The sequence below is a fragment of the Heterodontus francisci genome, chromosome 48, assembly GCF_036365525.1.
Source record: "Heterodontus francisci isolate sHetFra1 chromosome 48, sHetFra1.hap1, whole genome shotgun sequence".
Classification (NCBI taxonomy): Eukaryota; Metazoa; Chordata; class Chondrichthyes; order Heterodontiformes; family Heterodontidae; genus Heterodontus; species Heterodontus francisci.
The window spans coordinates 16,489,960-16,510,916 of NC_090418.1; the positions used below are offsets into that span (position 1 = coordinate 16,489,960).

The window sequence follows — 20,957 nt, forward strand, 5'->3', positions numbered from 1 at the left end:
CATTTACGGAGGGTGCAAACCGGAAGGATGTCCGCCGGCGTTTTGGAATAGTCAAGTCCACAGGTAACAGAGGCACGGATGAAGACGTCAGCAGCGGATCAGCTGAGGCAGGGACTTAGTCGCGTGACGTTGCAGAGGTGCAAGTAGGTGTCCTTGCTGATGGACCAGACGTGCGGGTGGCGGACCGGCTAAGGCTCAAGTGGGACACCGAGCTTTCCAATCGTGTGTCTCAGCGTCAGATAGCGGTCGGGAATGGGGATAAAGTCAATGCCTCGGCAACGGGGTTTGTGACGGGGAGCTGCACTGCAAATGGCCATACCTTGCTGAGCCCTCCAAATAGCAATGCATTTTCACGAGCAAATTGCAAGCACTGGACATTGGAATTTCCAGTCTGCATTCCGGCTTAATCTTTTCTCAGGCACACCTTCAGCTTCCCCACTAGTTGTTCTAAAGGTGTGGATGCTGTGCAACTCGGACAGTCCAGGCTGCAGCTTCTAATGTCACTGCTTGTGTTTGCCATTTCTCAGCACACTCTAGTTTGGCACACTTGCCAGATGATCAGTTTATAAACGTTGCAAGGCAGTGAAGCAAGAAACGATGACATGCACATTAGCTCGAGGGCAAGAAGACAATCGTTGTGACGCCTGCATTTGATGAAACCCTCTTGAATTTGTTGAAGCGCCCCTGCTGAATGCAGATTGCAAAGAAATGCTGTGCTCACGCCATTGTCCTGTGCAGTGCAGGCACTGAGGACACGGAACAAGCTGCAACGTCGCTCTGCTGCAGACGTGGATCAGGCTGATGTTGCAATTGGACATTGAAGCTCAATCCTCTTGATGAAGACAAGAAAGGCGCAGCAGCAGCATTTCAGCTCCATGTGCCGAACGCTTGTGTGTCCCAAATTTAACAGCAGCTGGGACAACAAGAATGCCGGTTCCACCGAGATTTGAACTCGGATCGCTGGATTCAAAGTCCAGAGTGCTCACCATTACACCATGGAACCAAGTGGCTGTCCTGTGCCAGGGCTACAGTCTTTTCTCCAACTCCCCTGGCATTCTCAGTCCCTGCAAGCATCCCTGACTGCACTTGAATGCAATATGTCGTCTGACGGAAAGCAGTGCATCCTTTCAATGGAAGATTTCACCAGCTGCACCGAGTGCAAGAGTGGATCACGTGGCAGGCAGCTGGCATAAGAGTAGCAGTCAGACGGATGGCAATGGAAAGTGATCTGGGCGGAAAATTTTCCTCCTGAATTGGACCTTGTTGTGAAATTGCAGAAGCTGCCCTTTTTGCAAATGGAATCGCGCGGAGTGAGAAAATAAGGTTCCACCGAGATTTGAACTCGGATCGCTGGATTCAGAGCCCAGAGTGCTCACCATTACACCATGGAACCCAGAGGCAACTTTGCCTTTGCAAGTTGTCAATCAGACATAGCTTTCTCTTTTACAAAAGCACAGACGACATCGAACAGAACTGTGGAATGTTTCCTGCGCAGGAAGAGGCCAGACGCAATATCAGCAACCACTTACATCTGCACAGCAGCCTTGGAGTAAGAAAATATCTGCAAGACACTTTGCAGCACTATCCGACATCATTTGCGGCGAGCCTCTTCAGAAGGATATATTTGCACAGCTGATCAAAAGCTTGATCCAATCCTTTGCTTTGAAAGAGCGCCTCAAACAAGGACAAAGAGCGAGAAAGGCCGTCGCTTTTAAGGAGGCAATTGCAGAGCTTAGCGAACAGGCAGCTGAAGGCACGGCCACCGACGCTATAATCGGGGCAGCCAAAGAGTTCAAGATGGGAGGAGCGCAGAGATTCTGCTAGCTTTGAACAGCTGAATGAGCTTACGGCGATACGCAGGGGCGAGGCGGCAAAGGAATTTTAAACAGGCATGGGAATTCGAAAAATCAGCGGTCGTCAGAGCGGTTGACAATGTCGTTGCGCCAACACAGGGTTGCTGGGTGAGCTGCACTAGGTGCCAATTAGGACCTGGGCAGCAGAGATTTCCATGAGCTCGCATTTACGGAGGGTGCAAACCGGAAGGATGTCCGCCGGCGTTTTGGAATAGTCAAGTCCACAGGTAACAGAGGCACGGATGAAGACGTCAGCAGCGGATCAGCTGAGGCAGGGACTTAGTCGCGTGACGTTGCAGAGGTGCAAGTAGGTGTCCTTGCTGATGGACCAGACGTGCGGGTGGCGGACCGGCTAAGGCTCAAGTGGGACACCGAGCTTTCCAATCGTGTGTCTCAGCGTCAGATAGCGGTCGGGAATGGGGATAAAGTCAATGCCTCGGCAACGGGGTTTGTGACGGGGAGCTGCACTGCAAATGGCCATACCTTGCTGAGCCCTCCAAATAGCAATGCATTTTCACGAGCAAATTGCAAGCACTGGACATTGGAATTTCCAGTCTGCATTCCGGCTTAATCTTTTCTCAGGCACACCTTCAGCTTCCCCACTAGTTGTTCTAAAGGTGTGGATGCTGTGCAACTCGGACAGTCCAGGCTGCAGCTTCTAATGTCACTGCTTGTGTTTGCCATTTCTCAGCACACTCTAGTTTGGCACACTTGCCAGATGATCAGTTTATAAACGTTGCAAGGCAGTGAAGCAAGAAACGATGACATGCACATTAGCTCGAGGGCAAGAAGACAATCGTTGTGACGCCTGCATTTGATGAAACCCTCTTGAATTTGTTGAAGCGCCCCTGCTGAATGCAGATTGCAAAGAAATGCTGTGCTCACGCCATTGTCCTGTGCAGTGCAGGCACTGAGGACACGGAACAAGCTGCAACGTCGCTCTGCTGCAGACGTGGATCAGGCTGATGTTGCAATTGGACATTGAAGCTCAATCCTCTTGATGAAGACAAGAAAGGCGCAGCAGCAGCATTTCAGCTCCATGTGCCGAACGCTTGTGTGTCCCAAATTTAACAGCAGCTGGGACAACAAGAATGCCGGTTCCACCGAGATTTGAACTCGGATCGCTGGATTCAAAGTCCAGAGTGCTCACCATTACACCATGGAACCAAGTGGCTGTCCTGTGCCAGGGCTACAGTCTTTTCTCCAACTCCCCTGGCATTCTCAGTCCCTGCAAGCATCCCTGACTGCACTTGAATGCAATATGTCGTCTGACGGAAAGCAGTGCATCCTTTCAATGGAAGATTTCACCAGCTGCACCGAGTGCAAGAGTGGATCACGTGGCAGGCAGCTGGCATAAGAGTAGCAGTCAGACGGATGGCAATGGAAAGTGATCTGGGCGGAAAATTTTCCTCCTGAATTGGACCTTGTTGTGAAATTGCAGAAGCTGCCCTTTTTGCAAATGGAATCGCGCGGAGTGAGAAAATAAGGTTCCACCGAGATTTGAACTCGGATCGCTGGATTCAGAGCCCAGAGTGCTCACCATTACACCATGGAACCCAGAGGCAACTTTGCCTTTGCAAGTTGTCAATCAGACATAGCTTTCTCTTTTACAAAAGCACAGACGACATCGAACAGAACTGTGGAATGTTTCCTGCGCAGGAAGAGGCCAGACGCAATATCAGCAACCACTTACATCTGCACAGCAGCCTTGGAGTAAGAAAATATCTGCAAGACACTTTGCAGCACTATCCGACATCATTTGCGGCGAGCCTCTTCAGAAGGATATATTTGCACAGCTGATCAAAAGCTTGATCCAATCCTTTGCTTTGAAAGAGCGCCTCAAACAAGGACAAAGAGCGAGAAAGGCCGTCGCTTTTAAGGAGGCAATTGCAGAGCTTAGCGAACAGGCAGCTGAAGGCACGGCCACCGACGCTATAATCGGGGCAGCCAAAGAGTTCAAGATGGGAGGAGCGCAGAGATTCTGCTAGCTTTGAACAGCTGAATGAGCTTACGGCGATACGCAGGGGCGAGGCGGCAAAGGAATTTTAAACAGGCATGGGAATTCGAAAAATCAGCGGTCGTCAGAGCGGTTGACAATGTCGTTGCGCCAACACAGGGTTGCTGGGTGAGCTGCACTAGGTGCCAATTAGGACCTGGGCAGCAGAGATTTCCATGAGCTCGCATTTACGGAGGGTGCAAACCGGAAGGATGTCCGCCGGCGTTTTGGAATAGTCAAGTCCACAGGTAACAGAGGCACGGATGAAGACGTCAGCAGCGGATCAGCTGAGGCAGGGACTTAGTCGCGTGACGTTGCAGAGGTGCAAGTAGGTGTCCTTGCTGATGGACCAGACGTGCGGGTGGCGGACCGGCTAAGGCTCAAGTGGGACACCGAGCTTTCCAATCGTGTGTCTCAGCGTCAGATAGCGGTCGGGAATGGGGATAAAGTCAATGCCTCGGCAACGGGGTTTGTGACGGGGAGCTGCACTGCAAATGGCCATACCTTGCTGAGCCCTCCAAATAGCAATGCATTTTCACGAGCAAATTGCAAGCACTGGACATTGGAATTTCCAGTCTGCATTCCGGCTTAATCTTTTCTCAGGCACACCTTCAGCTTCCCCACTAGTTGTTCTAAAGGTGTGGATGCTGTGCAACTCGGACAGTCCAGGCTGCAGCTTCTAATGTCACTGCTTGTGTTTGCCATTTCTCAGCACACTCTAGTTTGGCACACTTGCCAGATGATCAGTTTATAAACGTTGCAAGGCAGTGAAGCAAGAAACGATGACATGCACATTAGCTCGAGGGCAAGAAGACAATCGTTGTGACGCCTGCATTTGATGAAACCCTCTTGAATTTGTTGAAGCGCCCCTGCTGAATGCAGATTGCAAAGAAATGCTGTGCTCACGCCATTGTCCTGTGCAGTGCAGGCACTGAGGACACGGAACAAGCTGCAACGTCGCTCTGCTGCAGACGTGGATCAGGCTGATGTTGCAATTGGACATTGAAGCTCAATCCTCTTGATGAAGACAAGAAAGGCGCAGCAGCAGCATTTCAGCTCCATGTGCCGAACGCTTGTGTGTCCCAAATTTAACAGCAGCTGGGACAACAAGAATGCCGGTTCCACCGAGATTTGAACTCGGATCGCTGGATTCAAAGTCCAGAGTGCTCACCATTACACCATGGAACCAAGTGGCTGTCCTGTGCCAGGGCTACAGTCTTTTCTCCAACTCCCCTGGCATTCTCAGTCCCTGCAAGCATCCCTGACTGCACTTGAATGCAATATGTCGTCTGACGGAAAGCAGTGCATCCTTTCAATGGAAGATTTCACCAGCTGCACCGAGTGCAAGAGTGGATCACGTGGCAGGCAGCTGGCATAAGAGTAGCAGTCAGACGGATGGCAATGGAAAGTGATCTGGGCGGAAAATTTTCCTCCTGAATTGGACCTTGTTGTGAAATTGCAGAAGCTGCCCTTTTTGCAAATGGAATCGCGCGGAGTGAGAAAATAAGGTTCCACCGAGATTTGAACTCGGATCGCTGGATTCAGAGCCCAGAGTGCTCACCATTACACCATGGAACCCAGAGGCAACTTTGCCTTTGCAAGTTGTCAATCAGACATAGCTTTCTCTTTTACAAAAGCACAGACGACATCGAACAGAACTGTGGAATGTTTCCTGCGCAGGAAGAGGCCAGACGCAATATCAGCAACCACTTACATCTGCACAGCAGCCTTGGAGTAAGAAAATATCTGCAAGACACTTTGCAGCACTATCCGACATCATTTGCGGCGAGCCTCTTCAGAAGGATATATTTGCACAGCTGATCAAAAGCTTGATCCAATCCTTTGCTTTGAAAGAGCGCCTCAAACAAGGACAAAGAGCGAGAAAGGCCGTCGCTTTTAAGGAGGCAATTGCAGAGCTTAGCGAACAGGCAGCTGAAGGCACGGCCACCGACGCTATAATCGGGGCAGCCAAAGAGTTCAAGATGGGAGGAGCGCAGAGATTCTGCTAGCTTTGAACAGCTGAATGAGCTTACGGCGATACGCAGGGGCGAGGCGGCAAAGGAATTTTAAACAGGCATGGGAATTCGAAAAATCAGCGGTCGTCAGAGCGGTTGACAATGTCGTTGCGCCAACACAGGGTTGCTGGGTGAGCTGCACTAGGTGCCAATTAGGACCTGGGCAGCAGAGATTTCCATGAGCTCGCATTTACGGAGGGTGCAAACCGGAAGGATGTCCGCCGGCGTTTTGGAATAGTCAAGTCCACAGGTAACAGAGGCACGGATGAAGACGTCAGCAGCGGATCAGCTGAGGCAGGGACTTAGTCGCGTGACGTTGCAGAGGTGCAAGTAGGTGTCCTTGCTGATGGACCAGACGTGCGGGTGGCGGACCGGCTAAGGCTCAAGTGGGACACCGAGCTTTCCAATCGTGTGTCTCAGCGTCAGATAGCGGTCGGGAATGGGGATAAAGTCAATGCCTCGGCAACGGGGTTTGTGACGGGGAGCTGCACTGCAAATGGCCATACCTTGCTGAGCCCTCCAAATAGCAATGCATTTTCACGAGCAAATTGCAAGCACTGGACATTGGAATTTCCAGTCTGCATTCCGGCTTAATCTTTTCTCAGGCACACCTTCAGCTTCCCCACTAGTTGTTCTAAAGGTGTGGATGCTGTGCAACTCGGACAGTCCAGGCTGCAGCTTCTAATGTCACTGCTTGTGTTTGCCATTTCTCAGCACACTCTAGTTTGGCACACTTGCCAGATGATCAGTTTATAAACGTTGCAAGGCAGTGAAGCAAGAAACGATGACATGCACATTAGCTCGAGGGCAAGAAGACAATCGTTGTGACGCCTGCATTTGATGAAACCCTCTTGAATTTGTTGAAGCGCCCCTGCTGAATGCAGATTGCAAAGAAATGCTGTGCTCACGCCATTGTCCTGTGCAGTGCAGGCACTGAGGACACGGAACAAGCTGCAACGTCGCTCTGCTGCAGACGTGGATCAGGCTGATGTTGCAATTGGACATTGAAGCTCAATCCTCTTGATGAAGACAAGAAAGGCGCAGCAGCAGCATTTCAGCTCCATGTGCCGAACGCTTGTGTGTCCCAAATTTAACAGCAGCTGGGACAACAAGAATGCCGGTTCCACCGAGATTTGAACTCGGATCGCTGGATTCAAAGTCCAGAGTGCTCACCATTACACCATGGAACCAAGTGGCTGTCCTGTGCCAGGGCTACAGTCTTTTCTCCAACTCCCCTGGCATTCTCAGTCCCTGCAAGCATCCCTGACTGCACTTGAATGCAATATGTCGTCTGACGGAAAGCAGTGCATCCTTTCAATGGAAGATTTCACCAGCTGCACCGAGTGCAAGAGTGGATCACGTGGCAGGCAGCTGGCATAAGAGTAGCAGTCAGACGGATGGCAATGGAAAGTGATCTGGGCGGAAAATTTTCCTCCTGAATTGGACCTTGTTGTGAAATTGCAGAAGCTGCCCTTTTTGCAAATGGAATCGCGCGGAGTGAGAAAATAAGGTTCCACCGAGATTTGAACTCGGATCGCTGGATTCAGAGCCCAGAGTGCTCACCATTACACCATGGAACCCAGAGGCAACTTTGCCTTTGCAAGTTGTCAATCAGACATAGCTTTCTCTTTTACAAAAGCACAGACGACATCGAACAGAACTGTGGAATGTTTCCTGCGCAGGAAGAGGCCAGACGCAATATCAGCAACCACTTACATCTGCACAGCAGCCTTGGAGTAAGAAAATATCTGCAAGACACTTTGCAGCACTATCCGACATCATTTGCGGCGAGCCTCTTCAGAAGGATATATTTGCACAGCTGATCAAAAGCTTGATCCAATCCTTTGCTTTGAAAGAGCGCCTCAAACAAGGACAAAGAGCGAGAAAGGCCGTCGCTTTTAAGGAGGCAATTGCAGAGCTTAGCGAACAGGCAGCTGAAGGCACGGCCACCGACGCTATAATCGGGGCAGCCAAAGAGTTCAAGATGGGAGGAGCGCAGAGATTCTGCTAGCTTTGAACAGCTGAATGAGCTTACGGCGATACGCAGGGGCGAGGCGGCAAAGGAATTTTAAACAGGCATGGGAATTCGAAAAATCAGCGGTCGTCAGAGCGGTTGACAATGTCGTTGCGCCAACACAGGGTTGCTGGGTGAGCTGCACTAGGTGCCAATTAGGACCTGGGCAGCAGAGATTTCCATGAGCTCGCATTTACGGAGGGTGCAAACCGGAAGGATGTCCGCCGGCGTTTTGGAATAGTCAAGTCCACAGGTAACAGAGGCACGGATGAAGACGTCAGCAGCGGATCAGCTGAGGCAGGGACTTAGTCGCGTGACGTTGCAGAGGTGCAAGTAGGTGTCCTTGCTGATGGACCAGACGTGCGGGTGGCGGACCGGCTAAGGCTCAAGTGGGACACCGAGCTTTCCAATCGTGTGTCTCAGCGTCAGATAGCGGTCGGGAATGGGGATAAAGTCAATGCCTCGGCAACGGGGTTTGTGACGGGGAGCTGCACTGCAAATGGCCATACCTTGCTGAGCCCTCCAAATAGCAATGCATTTTCACGAGCAAATTGCAAGCACTGGACATTGGAATTTCCAGTCTGCATTCCGGCTTAATCTTTTCTCAGGCACACCTTCAGCTTCCCCACTAGTTGTTCTAAAGGTGTGGATGCTGTGCAACTCGGACAGTCCAGGCTGCAGCTTCTAATGTCACTGCTTGTGTTTGCCATTTCTCAGCACACTCTAGTTTGGCACACTTGCCAGATGATCAGTTTATAAACGTTGCAAGGCAGTGAAGCAAGAAACGATGACATGCACATTAGCTCGAGGGCAAGAAGACAATCGTTGTGACGCCTGCATTTGATGAAACCCTCTTGAATTTGTTGAAGCGCCCCTGCTGAATGCAGATTGCAAAGAAATGCTGTGCTCACGCCATTGTCCTGTGCAGTGCAGGCACTGAGGACACGGAACAAGCTGCAACGTCGCTCTGCTGCAGACGTGGATCAGGCTGATGTTGCAATTGGACATTGAAGCTCAATCCTCTTGATGAAGACAAGAAAGGCGCAGCAGCAGCATTTCAGCTCCATGTGCCGAACGCTTGTGTGTCCCAAATTTAACAGCAGCTGGGACAACAAGAATGCCGGTTCCACCGAGATTTGAACTCGGATCGCTGGATTCAAAGTCCAGAGTGCTCACCATTACACCATGGAACCAAGTGGCTGTCCTGTGCCAGGGCTACAGTCTTTTCTCCAACTCCCCTGGCATTCTCAGTCCCTGCAAGCATCCCTGACTGCACTTGAATGCAATATGTCGTCTGACGGAAAGCAGTGCATCCTTTCAATGGAAGATTTCACCAGCTGCACCGAGTGCAAGAGTGGATCACGTGGCAGGCAGCTGGCATAAGAGTAGCAGTCAGACGGATGGCAATGGAAAGTGATCTGGGCGGAAAATTTTCCTCCTGAATTGGACCTTGTTGTGAAATTGCAGAAGCTGCCCTTTTTGCAAATGGAATCGCGCGGAGTGAGAAAATAAGGTTCCACCGAGATTTGAACTCGGATCGCTGGATTCAGAGCCCAGAGTGCTCACCATTACACCATGGAACCCAGAGGCAACTTTGCCTTTGCAAGTTGTCAATCAGACATAGCTTTCTCTTTTACAAAAGCACAGACGACATCGAACAGAACTGTGGAATGTTTCCTGCGCAGGAAGAGGCCAGACGCAATATCAGCAACCACTTACATCTGCACAGCAGCCTTGGAGTAAGAAAATATCTGCAAGACACTTTGCAGCACTATCCGACATCATTTGCGGCGAGCCTCTTCAGAAGGATATATTTGCACAGCTGATCAAAAGCTTGATCCAATCCTTTGCTTTGAAAGAGCGCCTCAAACAAGGACAAAGAGCGAGAAAGGCCGTCGCTTTTAAGGAGGCAATTGCAGAGCTTAGCGAACAGGCAGCTGAAGGCACGGCCACCGACGCTATAATCGGGGCAGCCAAAGAGTTCAAGATGGGAGGAGCGCAGAGATTCTGCTAGCTTTGAACAGCTGAATGAGCTTACGGCGATACGCAGGGGCGAGGCGGCAAAGGAATTTTAAACAGGCATGGGAATTCGAAAAATCAGCGGTCGTCAGAGCGGTTGACAATGTCGTTGCGCCAACACAGGGTTGCTGGGTGAGCTGCACTAGGTGCCAATTAGGACCTGGGCAGCAGAGATTTCCATGAGCTCGCATTTACGGAGGGTGCAAACCGGAAGGATGTCCGCCGGCGTTTTGGAATAGTCAAGTCCACAGGTAACAGAGGCACGGATGAAGACGTCAGCAGCGGATCAGCTGAGGCAGGGACTTAGTCGCGTGACGTTGCAGAGGTGCAAGTAGGTGTCCTTGCTGATGGACCAGACGTGCGGGTGGCGGACCGGCTAAGGCTCAAGTGGGACACCGAGCTTTCCAATCGTGTGTCTCAGCGTCAGATAGCGGTCGGGAATGGGGATAAAGTCAATGCCTCGGCAACGGGGTTTGTGACGGGGAGCTGCACTGCAAATGGCCATACCTTGCTGAGCCCTCCAAATAGCAATGCATTTTCACGAGCAAATTGCAAGCACTGGACATTGGAATTTCCAGTCTGCATTCCGGCTTAATCTTTTCTCAGGCACACCTTCAGCTTCCCCACTAGTTGTTCTAAAGGTGTGGATGCTGTGCAACTCGGACAGTCCAGGCTGCAGCTTCTAATGTCACTGCTTGTGTTTGCCATTTCTCAGCACACTCTAGTTTGGCACACTTGCCAGATGATCAGTTTATAAACGTTGCAAGGCAGTGAAGCAAGAAACGATGACATGCACATTAGCTCGAGGGCAAGAAGACAATCGTTGTGACGCCTGCATTTGATGAAACCCTCTTGAATTTGTTGAAGCGCCCCTGCTGAATGCAGATTGCAAAGAAATGCTGTGCTCACGCCATTGTCCTGTGCAGTGCAGGCACTGAGGACACGGAACAAGCTGCAACGTCGCTCTGCTGCAGACGTGGATCAGGCTGATGTTGCAATTGGACATTGAAGCTCAATCCTCTTGATGAAGACAAGAAAGGCGCAGCAGCAGCATTTCAGCTCCATGTGCCGAACGCTTGTGTGTCCCAAATTTAACAGCAGCTGGGACAACAAGAATGCCGGTTCCACCGAGATTTGAACTCGGATCGCTGGATTCAAAGTCCAGAGTGCTCACCATTACACCATGGAACCAAGTGGCTGTCCTGTGCCAGGGCTACAGTCTTTTCTCCAACTCCCCTGGCATTCTCAGTCCCTGCAAGCATCCCTGACTGCACTTGAATGCAATATGTCGTCTGACGGAAAGCAGTGCATCCTTTCAATGGAAGATTTCACCAGCTGCACCGAGTGCAAGAGTGGATCACGTGGCAGGCAGCTGGCATAAGAGTAGCAGTCAGACGGATGGCAATGGAAAGTGATCTGGGCGGAAAATTTTCCTCCTGAATTGGACCTTGTTGTGAAATTGCAGAAGCTGCCCTTTTTGCAAATGGAATCGCGCGGAGTGAGAAAATAAGGTTCCACCGAGATTTGAACTCGGATCGCTGGATTCAGAGCCCAGAGTGCTCACCATTACACCATGGAACCCAGAGGCAACTTTGCCTTTGCAAGTTGTCAATCAGACATAGCTTTCTCTTTTACAAAAGCACAGACGACATCGAACAGAACTGTGGAATGTTTCCTGCGCAGGAAGAGGCCAGACGCAATATCAGCAACCACTTACATCTGCACAGCAGCCTTGGAGTAAGAAAATATCTGCAAGACACTTTGCAGCACTATCCGACATCATTTGCGGCGAGCCTCTTCAGAAGGATATATTTGCACAGCTGATCAAAAGCTTGATCCAATCCTTTGCTTTGAAAGAGCGCCTCAAACAAGGACAAAGAGCGAGAAAGGCCGTCGCTTTTAAGGAGGCAATTGCAGAGCTTAGCGAACAGGCAGCTGAAGGCACGGCCACCGACGCTATAATCGGGGCAGCCAAAGAGTTCAAGATGGGAGGAGCGCAGAGATTCTGCTAGCTTTGAACAGCTGAATGAGCTTACGGCGATACGCAGGGGCGAGGCGGCAAAGGAATTTTAAACAGGCATGGGAATTCGAAAAATCAGCGGTCGTCAGAGCGGTTGACAATGTCGTTGCGCCAACACAGGGTTGCTGGGTGAGCTGCACTAGGTGCCAATTAGGACCTGGGCAGCAGAGATTTCCATGAGCTCGCATTTACGGAGGGTGCAAACCGGAAGGATGTCCGCCGGCGTTTTGGAATAGTCAAGTCCACAGGTAACAGAGGCACGGATGAAGACGTCAGCAGCGGATCAGCTGAGGCAGGGACTTAGTCGCGTGACGTTGCAGAGGTGCAAGTAGGTGTCCTTGCTGATGGACCAGACGTGCGGGTGGCGGACCGGCTAAGGCTCAAGTGGGACACCGAGCTTTCCAATCGTGTGTCTCAGCGTCAGATAGCGGTCGGGAATGGGGATAAAGTCAATGCCTCGGCAACGGGGTTTGTGACGGGGAGCTGCACTGCAAATGGCCATACCTTGCTGAGCCCTCCAAATAGCAATGCATTTTCACGAGCAAATTGCAAGCACTGGACATTGGAATTTCCAGTCTGCATTCCGGCTTAATCTTTTCTCAGGCACACCTTCAGCTTCCCCACTAGTTGTTCTAAAGGTGTGGATGCTGTGCAACTCGGACAGTCCAGGCTGCAGCTTCTAATGTCACTGCTTGTGTTTGCCATTTCTCAGCACACTCTAGTTTGGCACACTTGCCAGATGATCAGTTTATAAACGTTGCAAGGCAGTGAAGCAAGAAACGATGACATGCACATTAGCTCGAGGGCAAGAAGACAATCGTTGTGACGCCTGCATTTGATGAAACCCTCTTGAATTTGTTGAAGCGCCCCTGCTGAATGCAGATTGCAAAGAAATGCTGTGCTCACGCCATTGTCCTGTGCAGTGCAGGCACTGAGGACACGGAACAAGCTGCAACGTCGCTCTGCTGCAGACGTGGATCAGGCTGATGTTGCAATTGGACATTGAAGCTCAATCCTCTTGATGAAGACAAGAAAGGCGCAGCAGCAGCATTTCAGCTCCATGTGCCGAACGCTTGTGTGTCCCAAATTTAACAGCAGCTGGGACAACAAGAATGCCGGTTCCACCGAGATTTGAACTCGGATCGCTGGATTCAAAGTCCAGAGTGCTCACCATTACACCATGGAACCAAGTGGCTGTCCTGTGCCAGGGCTACAGTCTTTTCTCCAACTCCCCTGGCATTCTCAGTCCCTGCAAGCATCCCTGACTGCACTTGAATGCAATATGTCGTCTGACGGAAAGCAGTGCATCCTTTCAATGGAAGATTTCACCAGCTGCACCGAGTGCAAGAGTGGATCACGTGGCAGGCAGCTGGCATAAGAGTAGCAGTCAGACGGATGGCAATGGAAAGTGATCTGGGCGGAAAATTTTCCTCCTGAATTGGACCTTGTTGTGAAATTGCAGAAGCTGCCCTTTTTGCAAATGGAATCGCGCGGAGTGAGAAAATAAGGTTCCACCGAGATTTGAACTCGGATCGCTGGATTCAGAGCCCAGACTGCTCACCATTACACCATGGAACCCAGAGGCAACTTTGCCTTTGCAAGTTGTCAATCAGACATAGCTTTCTCTTTTACAAAAGCACAGACGACATCGAACAGAACTGTGGAATGTTTCCTGCGCAGGAAGAGGCCAGACGCAATATCAGCAACCACTTACATCTGCACAGCAGCCTTGGAGTAAGAAAATATCTGCAAGACACTTTGCAGCACTATCCGACATCATTTGCGGCGAGCCTCTTCAGAAGGATATATTTGCACAGCTGATCAAAAGCTTGATCCAATCCTTTGCTTTGAAAGAGCGCCTCAAACAAGGACAAAGAGCGAGAAAGGCCGTCGCTTTTAAGGAGGCAATTGCAGAGCTTAGCGAACAGGCAGCTGAAGGCACGGCCACCGACGCTATAATCGGGGCAGCCAAAGAGTTCAAGATGGGAGGAGCGCAGAGATTCTGCTAGCTTTGAACAGCTGAATGAGCTTACGGCGATACGCAGGGGCGAGGCGGCAAAGGAATTTTAAACAGGCATGGGAATTCGAAAAATCAGCGGTCGTCAGAGCGGTTGACAATGTCGTTGCGCCAACACAGGGTTGCTGGGTGAGCTGCACTAGGTGCCAATTAGGACCTGGGCAGCAGAGATTTCCATGAGCTCGCATTTACGGAGGGTGCAAACCGGAAGGATGTCCGCCGGCGTTTTGGAATAGTCAAGTCCACAGGTAACAGAGGCACGGATGAAGACGTCAGCAGCGGATCAGCTGAGGCAGGGACTTAGTCGCGTGACGTTGCAGAGGTGCAAGTAGGTGTCCTTGCTGATGGACCAGACGTGCGGGTGGCGGACCGGCTAAGGCTCAAGTGGGACACCGAGCTTTCCAATCGTGTGTCTCAGCGTCAGATAGCGGTCGGGAATGGGGATAAAGTCAATGCCTCGGCAACGGGGTTTGTGACGGGGAGCTGCACTGCAAATGGCCATACCTTGCTGAGCCCTCCAAATAGCAATGCATTTTCACGAGCAAATTGCAAGCACTGGACATTGTAATTTCCAGTCTGCATTCCGGCTTAATCTTTTCTCAGGCACACCTTCAGCTTCCCCACTAGTTGTTCTAAAGGTGTGGATGCTGTGCAACTCCGACAGTCCAGGCTGCAGCTTCTAATGTCACTGCTTGTGTTTGCCATTTCTCAGCACACTCTAGTTTGGCACACTTGCCAGATGATCAGTTTATAAACGTTGCAAGGCAGTGAAGCAAGAAACGATGACATGCACATTTGCTCGAGGGCAAGAAGACAATCGTTGTGACGCCTGCATTTGATGAAACCCTCTTGAATTTGTTGAAGCGCCCCTGCTGAATGCAGATTGCAAAGAAATGCTGTGCTCACGCCATTGTCCTGTGCAGTGCAGGCACTGAGGACACGGAACAAGCTGCAACGTCGCTCTGCTGCAGACGTGGATCAGGCTGATGTTGCAATTGGACATTGAAGCTCAATCCTCTTGATGAAGACAAGAAAGGCGCAGCAGCAGCATTTCAGCTCCATGTGCCGAACGCTTGTGTGTCCCAAATTTAACAGCAGCTGGGACAACAAGAATGCCGGTTCCACCGAGATTTGAACTCGGACCGCTGGATTCAAAGTCCAGAGTGCTCACCATTACACCATGGAACCAAGTGGCTGTCCTGTGCCAGGGCTACAGTCTTTTCTCCAACTCCCCTGGCATTCTCAGTCCCTGCAAGCATCCCTGACTGCACTTGAATGCAATATGTCGTCTGACGGAAAGCAGTGCATCCTTTCAATGGAAGATTTCACCAGCTGCACCGAGTGCAAGAGTGGATCACGTGGCAGGCAGCTGGCATAAGAGTAGCAGTCAGACGGATGGCAATGGAAAGTGATCTGGGCGGAAAATTTTCCTCCTGAATTGGACCTTGTTGTGAAATTGCAGAAGCTGCCCTTTTTGCAAATGGAATCGCGCGGAGTGAGAAAATAAGGTTCCACCGAGATTTGAACTCGGATCGCTGGATTCAGAGCCCAGAGTGCTCACCATTACACCATGGAACCCAGAGGCAACTTTGCCTTTGCAAGTTGTCAATCAGACATAGCTTTCTCTTTTACAAAAGCACAGACGACATCGAACAGAACTGTGGAATGTTTCCTGCGCAGGAAGAGGCCAGACGCAATATCAGCAACCACTTACATCTGCACAGCAGCCTTGGAGTAAGAAAATATCTGCAAGACACTTTGCAGCACTATCCGACATCATTTGCGGCGAGCCTCTTCAGAAGGATATATTTGCACAGCTGATCAAAAGCTTGATCCAATCCTTTGCTTTGAAAGAGCGCCTCAAACAAGGACAAAGAGCGAGAAAGGCCGTCGCTTTTAAGGAGGCAATTGCAGAGCTTAGCGAACAGGCAGCTGAAGGCACGGCCACCGACGCTATAATCGGGGCAGCCAAAGAGTTCAAGATGGGAGGAGCGCAGAGATTCTGCTAGCTTTGAACAGCTGAATGAGCTTACGGCGATACGCAGGGGCGAGGCGGCAAAGGAATTTTAAACAGGCATGGGAATTCGAAAAATCAGCGGTCGTCAGAGCGGTTGACAATGTCGTTGCGCCAACACAGGGTTGCTGGGTGAGCTGCACTAGGTGCCAATTAGGACCTGGGCAGCAGAGATTTCCATGAGCTCGCATTTACGGAGGGTGCAAACCGGAAGGATGTCCGCCGGCGTTTTGGAATAGTCAAGTCCACAGGTAACAGAGGCACGGATGAAGACGTCAGCAGCGGATCAGCTGAGGCAGGGACTTAGTCGCGTGACGTTGCAGAGGTGCAAGTAGGTGTCCTTGCTGATGGACCAGACGTGCGGGTGGCGGACCGGCTAAGGCTCAAGTGGGACACCGAGCTTTCCAATCGTGTGTCTCAGCGTCAGATAGCGGTCGGGAATGGGGATAAAGTCAATGCCTCGGCAACGGGGTTTGTGACGGGGAGCTGCACTGCAAATGGCCATACCTTGCTGAGCCCTCCAAATAGCAATGCATTTTCACGAGCAAATTGCAAGCACTGGACATTGGAATTTCCAGTCTGCATTCCGGCTTAATCTTTTCTCAGGCACACCTTCAGCTTCCCCACTAGTTGTTCTAAAGGTGCGGATGCTGTGCAACTCGGACAGTCCAGGCTGCAGCTTCTAATGTCACTGCTTGTGTTTGCCATTTCTCAGCACACTCTAGTTTGGCACACTTGCCAGATGATCAGTTTATAAACGTTGCAAGGCAGTGAAGCAAGAAACGATGACATGCACATTTGCTCGAGGGCAAGAAGACAATCGTTGTGACGCCTGCATTTGATGAAACCCTCTTGAATTTGTTGAAGCGCCCCTGCTGAATGCAGATTGCAAAGAAATGCTGTGCTCACGCCATTGTCCTGTGCAGTGCAGGCACTGAGGACACGGAACAAGCTGCAACGTCGCTCTGCTGCAGACGTGGATCAGGCTGATGTTGCAATTGGACATTGAAGCTCAATCCTCTTGATGAAGACAAGAAAGGCGCAGCAGCAGCATTTCAGCTCCATGTGCCGAACGCTTGTGTGTCCCAAATTTAACAGCAGCTGGGACAACAAGAATGCCGGTTCCACCGAGATTTGAACTCGGATCGCTGGATTCAAAGTCCAGAGTGCTCACCATTACACCATGGAACCAAGTGGCTGCCCTGTGCCAGGGCTACAGTCTTTTCTCCAACTCCCCTGGCATTCTCAGTCCCTGCAAGCATCCCTGACTGCACTTGAATGCAATATGTCGTCTGACGGAAAGCAGTGCATCCTTTCAATGGAAGATTTCACCAGCTGCACCGAGTGCAAGAGTGGATCACGTGGCAGGCAGCTGGCATAAGAGTAGCAGTCAGACGGATGGCAATGGAAAGTGATCTGGGCGGAAAATTTTCCTCCTGAATTGGACCTTGTTGTGAAATTGCAGAAGCTGCCCTTTTTGCAAATGGAATCGCGCGGAGTGAGAAAATAAGGTTCCACCGAGATTTGAACTCGGATCGCTGGATTCAGAGCCCAGAGTGCTCACCATTACACCATGGAACCCAGAGGCAACTTTGCCTTTGCAAGCTGTCAATCAGACATAGCTTTCTCTTTTACAAAAGCACAGACGACATCGAACAGAACTGTGGAATGTTTCCTGCGCAGGAAGAGGCCAGACGCAATATCAGCAACCACTTACATCTGCACAGCAGCCTTGGAGTAAGAAAATATCTGCAAGACACTTTGCAGCACTATCCGACATCATTTGCGGCGAGCCTCTTCAGAAGGATATATTTGCACAGCTGATCAAAAGCTTGATCCAATCCTTTGCTTTGAAAGAGCGCCTCAAACAAGGACAAAGAGCGAGAAAGGCCGTCGCTTTTAAGGAGGCAATTGCAGAGCTTAGCGAACAGGCAGCTGAAGGCACGGCCACCGACGCTATAATCGGGGCAGCCAAAGAGTTCAAGATGGGAGGAGCGCAGAGATTCTGCTAGCTTTGAACAGCTGAATGAGCTTACGGCGATACGCAGGGGCGAGGCGGCAAAGGAATTTTAAACAGGCATGGGAATTCGAAAAATCAGCGGTCGTCAGAGCGGTTGACAATGTCGTTGCGCCAACACAGGGTTGCTGGGTGAGCTGCACTAGGTGCCAATTAGGACCTGGGCAGCAGAGATTTCCATGAGCTCGCATTTACGGAGGGTGCAAACCGGAAGGATGTCCGCCGGCGTTTTGGAATAGTCAAGTCCACAGGTAACAGAGGCACGGATGAAGACGTCAGCAGCGGATCAGCTGAGGCAGGGACTTAGTCGCGTGACGTTGCAGAGGTGCAAGTAGGTGTCCTTGCTGATGGACCAGACGTGCGGGTGGCGGACCGGCTAAGGCTCAAGTGGGACACCGAGCTTTCCAATCGTGTGTCTCAGCGTCAGATAGCGGTCGGGAATGGGGATAAAGTCAATGCCTCGGCAACGGGGTTTGTGACGGGGAGCTGCACTGCAAATGGCCATACCTTGCTGAGCCCTCCAAATAGCAATGCATTTTCACGAGCAAATTGCAAGCACTGGACATTGTAATTTCCAGTCTGCATTCCGGCTTAATCTTTTCTCAGGCACACCTTCAGCTTCCCCACTAGTTGTTCTAAAGGTGCGGATGCTGTGCAACTCCGACAGTCCAGGCTGCAGCTTCTAATGTCACTGCTTGTGTTTGCCATTTCTCAGCACACTCTAGTTTGGCACACTTGCCAGATGATCAGTTTATAAACGTTGCAAGGCAGTGAAGCAAGAAACGATGACATGCACATTTGCTCGAGGGCAAGAAGACAATCGTTGTGACGCCTGCATTTGATGAAACCCTCTTGAATTTGTTGAAGCGCCCCTGCTGAATGCAGATTGCAAAGAAATGCTGTGCTCACGCCATTGTCCTGTGCAGTGCAGGCACTGAGGACACGGAACAAGCTGCAACGTCGCTCTGCTGCAGACGTGGATCAGGCTGATGTTGCAATTGGACATTGAAGCTCAATCCTCTTGATGAAGACAAGAAAGGCGCAGCAGCAGCATTTCAGCTCCATGTGCCGAACGCTTGTGTGTCCCAAATTTAACAGCAGCTGGGACAACAAGAATGCCGGTTCCACCGAGATTTGAACTCGGATCGCTGGATTCAAAGTCCAGAGTGCTCACCATTACACCATGGAACCAAGTGGCTGCCCTGTGCCAGGGCTACAGTCTTTTCTCCAACTCCCCTGGCATTCTCAGTCCCTGCAAGCATCCCTGACTGCACTTGAATGCAATATGTCGTCTGACGGAAAGCAGTGCATCCTTTCAATGGAAGATTTCACCAGCTGCACCGAGTGCAAGAGTGGATCACGTGGCAGGCAGCTGGCATAAGAGTAGCAGTCAGACGGATGGCAATGGAAAGTGATCTGGGCGGAAAATTTTCCTCCTGAATTGGACCTTGTTGTGAAATTGCAGAAGCTGCCCTTTTTGCAAATGGAATCGCGCGGAGTGAGAAAATAAGGTTCCACCGAGATTTGAACTCGGATCGCTGGATTCAGAGCCCAGAGTGCTCACCATTACACCATGGAACCCAGAGGCAACTTTGCCTTTGCAAGCTGTCAATCAGACATAGCTTTCTCTTTTACAAAAGCACAGACGACATCGAACAGAACTGTGGAATGTTTCCTGCGCAGGAAGAGGCCAGACGCAATATCAGCAACCACTTACATCTGCACAGCAGCCTTGGAGTAAGAAAATATCTGCAAGACACTTTGCAGCACTATCCGACATCATTTGCGGCGAGCCTCTTCAGAAGGATATATTTGCACAGCTGATCAAAAGCTTGATCCAATCCTTTGCTTTGAAAGAGCGCCTCAAACAAGGACAAAGAGCGAGAAAGGCCGTCGCTTTTAAGGAGGCAATTGCAGAGCTTAGCGAACAGGCAGCTGAAGGCACGGCCACCGACGCTATAATCGGGGCAGCCAAAGAGTTCAAGATGGGAGGAGCGCAGAGATTCTGCTAGCTTTGAACAGCTGAATGAGCTTACGGCGATACGCAGGGGCGAGGCGGCAAAGGAATTTTAAACAGGCATGGGAATTCGAAAAATCAGCGGTCGTCAGAGCGGTTGACAATGTCGTTGCGCCAACACAGGGTTGCTGGGTGAGCTGCACTAGGTGCCAATTAGGACCTGGGCAGCAGAGATTTCCATGAGCTCGCATTTACGGAGGGTGCAAACCGGAAGGATGTCCGCCGGCGTTTTGGAATAGTCAAGTCCACAGGTAACAGAGGCACGGATGAAGACGTCAGCAGCGGATCAGCTGAGGCAGGGACTTAGTCGCGTGACGTTGCAGAGGTGCAAGTAGGTGTCCTTGCTGATGGACCAGACGTGCGGGTGGCGGACCGGCTAAGGCTCAAGTGGGACACCGAGCTTTCCAATCGTGTGTCTCAGCGTCAGATAGCGGTCGGGAATGGGGATAAAGTCAATGCCTCGGCAACGGGGTTTGTGACGGGGAGCTGCACTGCAAATGGCCATACCTTGCTGAGCCCTCCAAATAGCAATGCATTTTCACGAGCAAATTGCAAGCACTGGACATTGTAATTTCCAGTCTGCATTCCGGCTTAATCTTTTCTCAGGCACACCTTCAGCTTCCCCACTAGTTGTTCTAAAGGTGTGGATGCTGTGCAACTCCGACAGTCCAGGCTGCAGCTTCTAATGTCACTGCTTGTGTTTGCCATTTCTCAGCACACTCTAGTTTGGCACACTTGCCAGATGATCAGTTTATAAACGTTGCAAGGCAGTGAAGCAAGAAACGATGACATGCACATTTGCTCGAGGGCAAGAAGACAATCGTTGTGACGCCTGCATTTGATGAAACCCTCTTGAATTTGTTGAAGCGCCCCTGCTGAATGCAGATTGCAAAGAAATGCTGTGCTCACGCCATTGTCCTGTGCAGTGCAGGCACTGAGGACACGGAACAAGCTGCAACGTCGCTCTGCTGCAGA

The 20,957-nt window shown here is 50.9% G+C and overlaps 20 non-coding genes across 20 annotated transcripts; all 20 read right to left on the reverse strand.

Annotated features, from left to right (window-relative positions):
* Window positions 1–931: 931 nt before the first annotated feature.
* On the reverse strand, window positions 932–1,003 carry trnaq-uug (transfer RNA glutamine (anticodon UUG)). Its single transcript has one exon. It is a non-coding gene; the product is annotated as a tRNA-Gln (tRNA).
* Window positions 1,004–1,321: 318 nt separating this feature from the next.
* Window positions 1,322–1,393, reverse strand: trnaq-cug (transfer RNA glutamine (anticodon CUG)). The gene has a single exon. It is a non-coding gene; the product is annotated as a tRNA-Gln (tRNA).
* A 1,555-nt stretch (window positions 1,394–2,948) lies between these two features.
* Window positions 2,949–3,020, reverse strand: trnaq-uug (transfer RNA glutamine (anticodon UUG)). The gene has a single exon. It is a non-coding gene; the product is annotated as a tRNA-Gln (tRNA).
* Window positions 3,021–3,338: 318 nt separating this feature from the next.
* On the reverse strand, window positions 3,339–3,410 carry trnaq-cug (transfer RNA glutamine (anticodon CUG)). The gene has a single exon. It is a non-coding gene; the product is annotated as a tRNA-Gln (tRNA).
* A 1,555-nt stretch (window positions 3,411–4,965) lies between these two features.
* trnaq-uug (transfer RNA glutamine (anticodon UUG)) lies at window positions 4,966–5,037 on the reverse strand. The gene has a single exon. It is a non-coding gene; the product is annotated as a tRNA-Gln (tRNA).
* A 318-nt stretch (window positions 5,038–5,355) lies between these two features.
* On the reverse strand, window positions 5,356–5,427 carry trnaq-cug (transfer RNA glutamine (anticodon CUG)). The gene has a single exon. It is a non-coding gene; the product is annotated as a tRNA-Gln (tRNA).
* A 1,555-nt stretch (window positions 5,428–6,982) lies between these two features.
* Window positions 6,983–7,054, reverse strand: trnaq-uug (transfer RNA glutamine (anticodon UUG)). Its single transcript has one exon. It is a non-coding gene; the product is annotated as a tRNA-Gln (tRNA).
* Window positions 7,055–7,372: 318 nt separating this feature from the next.
* On the reverse strand, window positions 7,373–7,444 carry trnaq-cug (transfer RNA glutamine (anticodon CUG)). The gene has a single exon. It is a non-coding gene; the product is annotated as a tRNA-Gln (tRNA).
* A 1,555-nt stretch (window positions 7,445–8,999) lies between these two features.
* Window positions 9,000–9,071, reverse strand: trnaq-uug (transfer RNA glutamine (anticodon UUG)). The gene has a single exon. It is a non-coding gene; the product is annotated as a tRNA-Gln (tRNA).
* Window positions 9,072–9,389: 318 nt separating this feature from the next.
* On the reverse strand, window positions 9,390–9,461 carry trnaq-cug (transfer RNA glutamine (anticodon CUG)). The gene has a single exon. It is a non-coding gene; the product is annotated as a tRNA-Gln (tRNA).
* Window positions 9,462–11,016: 1,555 nt separating this feature from the next.
* Window positions 11,017–11,088, reverse strand: trnaq-uug (transfer RNA glutamine (anticodon UUG)). The gene has a single exon. It is a non-coding gene; the product is annotated as a tRNA-Gln (tRNA).
* Window positions 11,089–11,406: 318 nt separating this feature from the next.
* Window positions 11,407–11,478, reverse strand: trnaq-cug (transfer RNA glutamine (anticodon CUG)). Its single transcript has one exon. It is a non-coding gene; the product is annotated as a tRNA-Gln (tRNA).
* Window positions 11,479–13,033: 1,555 nt separating this feature from the next.
* On the reverse strand, window positions 13,034–13,105 carry trnaq-uug (transfer RNA glutamine (anticodon UUG)). The gene has a single exon. It is a non-coding gene; the product is annotated as a tRNA-Gln (tRNA).
* A 318-nt stretch (window positions 13,106–13,423) lies between these two features.
* trnaq-cug (transfer RNA glutamine (anticodon CUG)) lies at window positions 13,424–13,495 on the reverse strand. Its single transcript has one exon. It is a non-coding gene; the product is annotated as a tRNA-Gln (tRNA).
* A 1,555-nt stretch (window positions 13,496–15,050) lies between these two features.
* Window positions 15,051–15,122, reverse strand: trnaq-uug (transfer RNA glutamine (anticodon UUG)). Its single transcript has one exon. It is a non-coding gene; the product is annotated as a tRNA-Gln (tRNA).
* Window positions 15,123–15,440: 318 nt separating this feature from the next.
* On the reverse strand, window positions 15,441–15,512 carry trnaq-cug (transfer RNA glutamine (anticodon CUG)). The gene has a single exon. It is a non-coding gene; the product is annotated as a tRNA-Gln (tRNA).
* A 1,555-nt stretch (window positions 15,513–17,067) lies between these two features.
* trnaq-uug (transfer RNA glutamine (anticodon UUG)) lies at window positions 17,068–17,139 on the reverse strand. Its single transcript has one exon. It is a non-coding gene; the product is annotated as a tRNA-Gln (tRNA).
* Window positions 17,140–17,457: 318 nt separating this feature from the next.
* trnaq-cug (transfer RNA glutamine (anticodon CUG)) lies at window positions 17,458–17,529 on the reverse strand. The gene has a single exon. It is a non-coding gene; the product is annotated as a tRNA-Gln (tRNA).
* A 1,555-nt stretch (window positions 17,530–19,084) lies between these two features.
* trnaq-uug (transfer RNA glutamine (anticodon UUG)) lies at window positions 19,085–19,156 on the reverse strand. Its single transcript has one exon. It is a non-coding gene; the product is annotated as a tRNA-Gln (tRNA).
* Window positions 19,157–19,474: 318 nt separating this feature from the next.
* On the reverse strand, window positions 19,475–19,546 carry trnaq-cug (transfer RNA glutamine (anticodon CUG)). The gene has a single exon. It is a non-coding gene; the product is annotated as a tRNA-Gln (tRNA).
* Window positions 19,547–20,957: the final 1,411 nt, after the last annotated feature.